The sequence below is a fragment of the Cyprinodon variegatus genome, unplaced genomic scaffold (assembly GCF_000732505.1).
Source record: "Cyprinodon variegatus isolate N-32 unplaced genomic scaffold, C_variegatus-1.0 Scaffold134, whole genome shotgun sequence".
In the NCBI taxonomy this organism is placed as follows: domain Eukaryota; kingdom Metazoa; phylum Chordata; class Actinopteri; order Cyprinodontiformes; family Cyprinodontidae; genus Cyprinodon; species Cyprinodon variegatus.
The window spans coordinates 1,020,745-1,028,727 of record NW_015150587.1 but is presented as its reverse complement, the minus strand read 5'-3'; positions in this window follow the sequence as shown (position 1 = coordinate 1,028,727).

The window sequence follows — 7,983 nt, the reverse complement described above, 5'->3', positions numbered from 1 at the left end:
CCCCCGTAAACTCCCGCAGATCTCCCTGATTTTCGTCCGTTTCCGACAATTTGTGGCACGACAAACGCGGACAAGCACGGGTTGCAAAATTGTCGGAAACTGACGAAAATCAGGGAGATCTGCGGGAGTTTACGGGGGTTTACGGGGACGAAAATCTCACTTTTCATGCAGTGATAGTGGTTATAGTGGACACTCATCAGCTTTATTTACTATTTTCACAAGGACAATTTTTTTCCTTTTTTTTGGCTGAATATGCACAGCTCACAACTAAGCTGTTTGAACAGATGAGCAAGACACCTTCAGGTCTCCAGAAATTGTACCAAAAGATTAATCTGACTTGTGAAGTCCCTGTTGTCACTCATGAAGGTAATTGTCTTCCCCTTGATGCCTATTGCAGCAAATATGCAGCACACCATTTGTTTTAAGCAATTGGCCAAAATAATGGCCCAATCCCAAACCAGCCCCTAAACACTAGACCTAAGCACTAACCTTCTGTCCTGCGGAGGGTCCGCCACATTAAGGGCTATCCAAAACCACATGGTAGGTAGGCCCAGTGGACCGTTCAGCCCTTAAATAGCGAGTCTGCATAAGTGCACCTTGCTGGAATTTGGCTGCAGGTGAAAGGGTTTGCTGTACAGTATCTTCATCACAGTGACAGAAAATCACAAGATAATATACGAAAAAATGTTATTAATTCCAAAAGGTAAGGTCCTCTTTGAAATAGTTTTTGTCTGACAGTATAAATTTGTGTTAAGATAGGGGCAAATTTTATATCACCCTGCACTACAGAGCTACAGCCACACACAAGGGGCATCACTGCAGTGCCATAGTAATGACTGCCTTTTCCATTTGACGGAATAAGCCCTTTCATTCTCCTTTATACCCCCACCTTCAATCAAGGCGCCTTCCATAGCAGAGAGTGAAACTTTATTGGGAGTGACACTTGATAGTTAAGGGTTAGTGCTTAGGGGGTGGTTTGGGATTCATCCAATGTGTGTATTTTCCCAAGCGAAGTTTTTCATTCAGAGCAGAACAAGGAACCTTTGGCAAATGCTTGTTTCTAGTAAGACTTTTCCTTGCAGGACATATTTCCTGCTTACACAATTGGCATGTTTGGATCCAGCAGCTGCATTCTCCGAAGGCCAAATGCATCGGCCAGTTGTGTCATATCGTGGCGCTGTGTAATGTTTGGTCCATTTAAAAGTTTTATCTGACCCTGTACAAATGGGTCTGGCTGATATTGCAGTTACAGAAATGGTAGAAGGTGGAATGTAAACTGTTACCAACAGAGCACTGGTAAACTCTCGGGGCAAATGATGGGAACGAAAACCAACTGCCAACAGTTCAATATCTGGGCTGCACCGAATCTTCACAGTAATTTTCCTGACATGATGTGTTGTTCACAATATCTTTAAACCCAGCTCCCTTGAAGTTTTCCAGTGTTCTTTAAATCTCTGTCTACTCGTATGGTCAGGAAGCCTGGCAGGGAGATGCTGGGGTCAGAGAAATGATGCTGCAGCCGCGTTAAGTAAAACACATAATGATGCATTTTGAAATTCTGACTGGGTCCTTGCTAGGGCTTGGATTTCTTCTAACTTGTTTGCCAAAGATCTCACTTTGTATATAAAAAGGGATGCAAGAGATGGCTTAAATTTCCTGATCTTCTTTCTTCTCCATGCTCCTGCTATGCATCCCAGTGTAAAAAATCCACTTGCTATGGTTGCTATGATTATGCATTATAAAAAGCGTCCAAAAGGGGGAAAAAAATCAGTAAAAATCCATCCACTTTCACAGCATTCAACACCAGAGGAAAAACATCTGAAAAAATAAACTCTGATGCACAAATGGGAATAAAGTTATCTTAAAAACAATATCAGAGTAAAGCTAGGAGAGCTAGTCCAATGTGCAGCCGCCTTGAGCAGCGCAATTCTAGAATGTATACCATAGTTTTAATGTGAACTAACTGCATGCCAATTCAATTTATTACTTTTAGAAGCACTTGATGATGTACTGTATACAAATAGGAGTTTTTAAACATTGCTGAACATTTGACTGTTGATTGCAACTCTCAAGATCATTGGTAGAAATGGAGGCCCCCAACATAAAGTTTAGGTTACGGCGACATGCAGGCTTGGGCTATCGCTGAGGACAACCATCACTATCTCCTAAAGTGTATTCTTCATTTCAATAATATTGCTCAAAATTTAGAATTATCTTACAATGTCCTGGTAGGTACTGGCAGTAACAAAGTGAAAACCAAAAGGCTTTTGTCAGGAATTGCTTTTATGGTCATTATGGTCTGAGTCAATGGAACGAGGATAGACAGAAGTGTTAACATTTTTACCAATTATGTGTTTCGCCAAACCATTTAAAAATTTTGTTATAGCTTATTTTCAAATCAATTCTAGTCCAATTTGATAAAAATCAAGTAAGAAAGCAGACTAAGACTCAACCCAGTTCATCATTTTATTGTTTAGATGAGTGATGCAGGTTGGAAACTTTAAACCAGGATAATACAAAAAAACAATGGATTGTTAGAATGCTCTTTTATCGTTCACTCTTAGAACTGTAGAAATAAAAATATAAGCATTGTAAAGCCTTACACATTTTTTTTTATAATTTGCAGAAATAAATTGAATAATTTTAAGCATTTAAACTGCTTATGTTTTCAGATAATTATTCAAATGTTATTAAACCAAATACCATAATGGAATATGATCAAGTAATATCTAGCCAACTTCTGTAAAGGCACTTTTTCTTCCAGTCCTAATGACTGCAAAGTATCCATGATGCAATGATTAAAGAAATGAAAGTAACTGTTTCGAAGAACAAGCTTAAATCAAAGTTAATAAATGAAAACTCAAATTATATCAAATAAAATAGCTCTTAAAATAGTGTTCGACCAAAATATATTATGTAACCCAACAACCGAGATCAACCAAACATAAAGACACGCACACACACACACACACACACACACACACACACACACACACACACACACACACACACACACACACGCACAAGGCCTGTATTCCAAAATAAAATGACCAATGGTCTATCTAATTCATCAATCCACTTCAACTTAAATCTATTGTGAAGTTTAACCAAACAAAGATATTATTCTGGGTAGTTAATAAACATTTCAGACAGCTCTATCTTATCAAATTAAACCATGCTACTAACCAATGCCTGTCAACTTTCTTCCATTTATTGATTGAATGCACACCTGGCTTACCTGACCTTATGTAAATCCTAGGTGGAAGCTCCAGAAAACAAGACTGTAACCAATAGCCGGAGGCCCCTAATACCGTTGATTTTGAATTCTTATCCTACTTTGTGTAGTTTTTTAATCTAATAATGGTCAACCTATTGCATTTGATCTGAATTGAACTATGAAACGACTATGAACAAGCATTTAGCTTTAACAATGAAGTTGAATTAGATTATATTAAAGATGGTTCTGGCAGCCAAAAAAGTCAGTATTGTGAGAGAGCTGTCCACATACAATGAAAGCTAGTGTTCTAAGGAACTGCTCAGTATAAGAATACATATGTCAACAACTGAATCCTCATTCTAACAAGAAATGTTAATACTGATCTTAAATATGAAGCGTCATTTGGAACAATGTAATAACTGATGCATAAACATGTTTACTTACTCAATCTTACACCTGTCCATCAAAGGGAGGTTCTGCTGGGTAAAACCAAAACCACCACCCATATTAACACAAATTATGGCCTGAAAATAAGCATCAGTAATCTTTTAGCCATCTGTGCTCAACTATCTTTCAGCACATTTTATTATATTTGTAGTAGAAGGAATGCTGAACATGAAGCACCATGACCTCATGACGTAGGAAGTGGCCATCTGTAAACAAACTGCAGCTACATCTTCTCCCATGGGATTCTGAAAAAATTTGTCAGATGGACCGCTGGTAAGATCAGAATGAGTGAATCTTTATACAATGAGCCTCTGGGAGTTGCATTTTTTTCAATGAGTTGGAGTTCTCATGGCCTTAAAGTTAGAGGTTTTGGAGAGTTGGTGACTTTAGAAAGATGAAGGTAATCTCTGGAGGCACAAGCACATAAGAGGGATTTCCTGTATTGGAGCAGAATGAATTTAGTTAACTTGTTTCAAAGCTTAAGATGTGCTAATGCATGCTATTAGTAGTTTTGCGCTGAAGCCATTTTTGGCCCAGATACCCGATACCTGGCTGTGCAGTATTGGCCAATACCGATACAATACAGATACCATGTGTTTGTAATTGATATGTGTGTGTGTATATATGAAGAACTGGATGTACTACCTGGATGTAAAATAATTGCCATCATGTCTTTGTCAAGCTGCTGCCTTCCTTTGTGAAGCAGGAAAAAGATTAATACAAAGTTAATCCAGCAGAACTTTTACTACCTATAGTCACCCATTCCAGATAGCCAATAGCCATTCTAGAATAAACCTTTGGCTCTCAAAATGGTATCGGTGCCATATTTGTTGGTACTTGCCGATACCACAATTGTAGTGCTGGATCGGGGCCCTGCCTGATACTGGTATCGGTACAAAACTAGCTGTTAGCACAATTATTAGCACAATTTCCCTATTGTGGGACAACAAAGTAATTTTCTATTCTAATCTATTCCAAACTGCAGAGCTTTTCAAGGCACACTTTTTTGCTATAATAATGGCAAAGACAGACAAGGTTGAATTTTGTTGTTTTACTTTTCATAGTACTCTGACCGCAAGTGTTATAAAAGGTGTTTGGAAATCAAATGTTTTATTATGAGGTTAAAATAAGCAATATATAAAAGATTTACTGTTAAATTAAGCATTTCTCATTCGTCACTCAAGATGGAAGTAACATTTTCTATTTACAATCAGTCCTCTCCCCCTACATCATTTTAGCGAAGTTTTCCTCCTTTTAAAATTAGATTTACCTTCCAGAACTCCTTCAATGCAGTGTGTAGCACATTATTACTTCATGGTTCCTGAGGCAATCACCTAAGAGTTCCTAGGGTTGCCAAAACAGAGTGCGACATTTTGTATTTTAACTTGGCGAATAGTAGAAATGTGCAAACATGGAAACCAGCAAGAGAAGTTGATAGTAAGGCAAGGCAATTTATTTTGCATAGCACAATTCAGTACATGAACAATTCAAAGTAGTAAAACAAATAAAACAATTGTGCCACAAAGGAAGCAAGTAAAAAAAAAAAACAACCAGAAAAAAACAAAACAAAAACAACTGGACAGTTTCCCAGAATCGCTTTGAGGCCAACCCACATTCTTTCTCCACTGTCTCTCCAAACTCCTTTCAGGCCTGAGTTTTTGTCTTGGTAACAGGCCTGGCAATGTCTTGCTTGGCCTCACAATATCTGCTTGCTGTTTCAGGAGTCCCATAGGCCAACCAGGCCTGATAGGACTCCTTCTTAATGCTTGACAGCATCCCTTACAGCCAATGTCCACCACTGGGTTTGCGGGTTGCTACCACAAGAGTCACTGCAGAATATACGACCACCACTACTGGTGCTTTCATTGACAATGCAGGCAGAGACCATGGTCTACTCAAACTCCATGTCCATGTTTTTATTGGGAGTGGGGAGCTGCCGACTTTGGACAGCGGAAGGAATACATTGATAATCTCCTCCGTGTGGGGGATTGCCTACGAGTCAGTGAGTCGATTCAATCGTCTTGTTTTCCTTAGATAGACATCTTTGAATCAATTTCACTGTATGATCTGATGAAGTTTCAAGTGCCTTCAGATGGCAGGTGTTGTGAATTGGCACCGTATAAATAAACTGAATTGAATTTAGCCCGGCTGAAAACAGTTTCCATGATGTAAGCAGAAACAGGGCTGGCCGAGTAAACTTCCGGTCCTGACAGTACAGGTATACAATGAAGGGTCCTGACAGTACATGTCTGGGTCCTGACACTGCAGGTCTGCAGCCAGACCCCTCTCCACTGGGTAGGTGCACAGTTTAGTGAGAAGCTGTCAGGATAATAATCAGTTCCTCCAAGGCTATGGCTCTCAACAGGAAAAATGTGGCTTGCCCTCTTCAGGTGGGAGGATTGCTTCAGCCTCAAGTGGAAGCTTTTTGGTATCTTGGAGTCCTGTTCACACGTGAGAGGAGAATACAGCGGGAGTTCAATAGATAGATTGGTGCTGCTGCTGTCTGTTATGATGAAGAGAGAGTTGAGGCAATAGCTGAAGTACTGAAGTAGTCAGGCTATGTTCCTACTCTCATCTATGGTCATGATCCATATTTCATGACCATAAAAAAACAACATAAGCATTCTCTGCAAAGTGGCTAAACACTCCCCAAGAATAGGGTGAGGAGCTTCGTCATCCGAGAGAGGCTTGGAGTTGAGTGGCTTTTTTTCCACACCCGGAGGAGTCAGCTGAGGTGGCTTTGACATCTTTTTCAGATGTCCCTCGGGAAGTTTTTGAGGGGATGGACCAAGACTCGCTGGAGGGACTATGCGTCTTGGCTGGCCTGCAAACACCCTGACCTTTCCCCAGGGGAACTGGATGAATTGTCTGGAGAGAGAAGTCTGGGAGCCTCTACTGAGACTGCTGACCCTGCTATCTGGTCTGAGATAAGCGGAATATGATAAGTATCAGTACTTCTGATTGCACCCTTGAGATGAGATAACATCTCAGAATTTGTTGTTGTGTTTGGTTGTTGTATTCTTCCTAGTGTCACTAGGGACATCTTGAGACTGTAGTTGGGCTGTCTGATTGCCTTTTCCTCCACCTGCTGCACTCACAGTTGTGGATATGATCATTTCATCATCACCCGCTTATAAGGAGCAATCCACCAGTCATTAATTGCCTGAGTGTTAACTATCCATGGTAACATCAAGCCACCTCAGAGAAGCATATTTTCTTGTGTTCTTTAGTCTGATCTTTACTATCATCTCTTGGTTGTATGCTTACCCAAGGTTCCTCAAGAAGCCAGACTGCAAATCTCCTGGATTGCTGCGTAAACTGGAATCATGTTCAAACCCTCTGTGAGAAATTGGTCAAATTTCCCACAATTGGTAAAGGCTCCTATCTGGTTCTTACCACCAATCATCTGCATTGGCCACCCACCGTACCATATCAGAAATATCCAAACAGTCCAGTCATCAGGGGCACAAAGCTTTACTGGGGCACTGGCCCACTACCGCATATGCCCCTCCTTCCATACACAAATACAGACAAGCACACTGCCCCACCCTGATACATTCCTACCAAAATTACCAGTTGAGATATTAATGAGTGTAAGAGCATATTTGTTTTAACAAACATGAACATTTTCAACATTGCAGCTAAAAAAAAATAAGACATCACCAACTTTGACAAATAAAAAGTTTCCCTATACACATTCTGAAGTAATCATTAATTCCTAGGTTTCAGAGTTTTAGTTCAGGGAAAAGTTTAACTCAACCTGAACTAAGTTTTTCTTTTATTTATTGAGCATTGAAGTGTACCTCCTGTTTTTCATTTTTTCAAAGTGGTCAATCACTTGACTGTGACTCAGCTTAGAAAGATCTTCCTTTTCAACTGATAAAATAGCAAGATGATGGAGCCTGTCTTGTCCCATTGTGCACCTCGGCCAAGTGTGGATCCTTCTCAACACACTGAATGACCTTTCACAACTCCAGCTGTTGATTGTGATTGTGAGGGAGATCTGGATGACCTGCGTTAGTGTTGGGAACATGATGTTATCAAGCAAGTTGAAAACACACTGCATATCCTTGATGACAAGGCTTTCTTTTTCAACCAGAAAAAGTTTTCAAACCATTTTGAATTAAATGAACGTTTTTCTACTCCAAATTTGTGCTGAGGATAGTGGGACAACTTCACTTGTTTAGGACCCCCCCCCAAGTCACTCGCCTCCTCCTCCCTTTCCTACTCCAGCACCTTCATTCTCATTCTCTACAGCAAACATTAAAAAACGTAAATTTATAATTATGTAAATATCAATCATATTGCTTATAACGTTG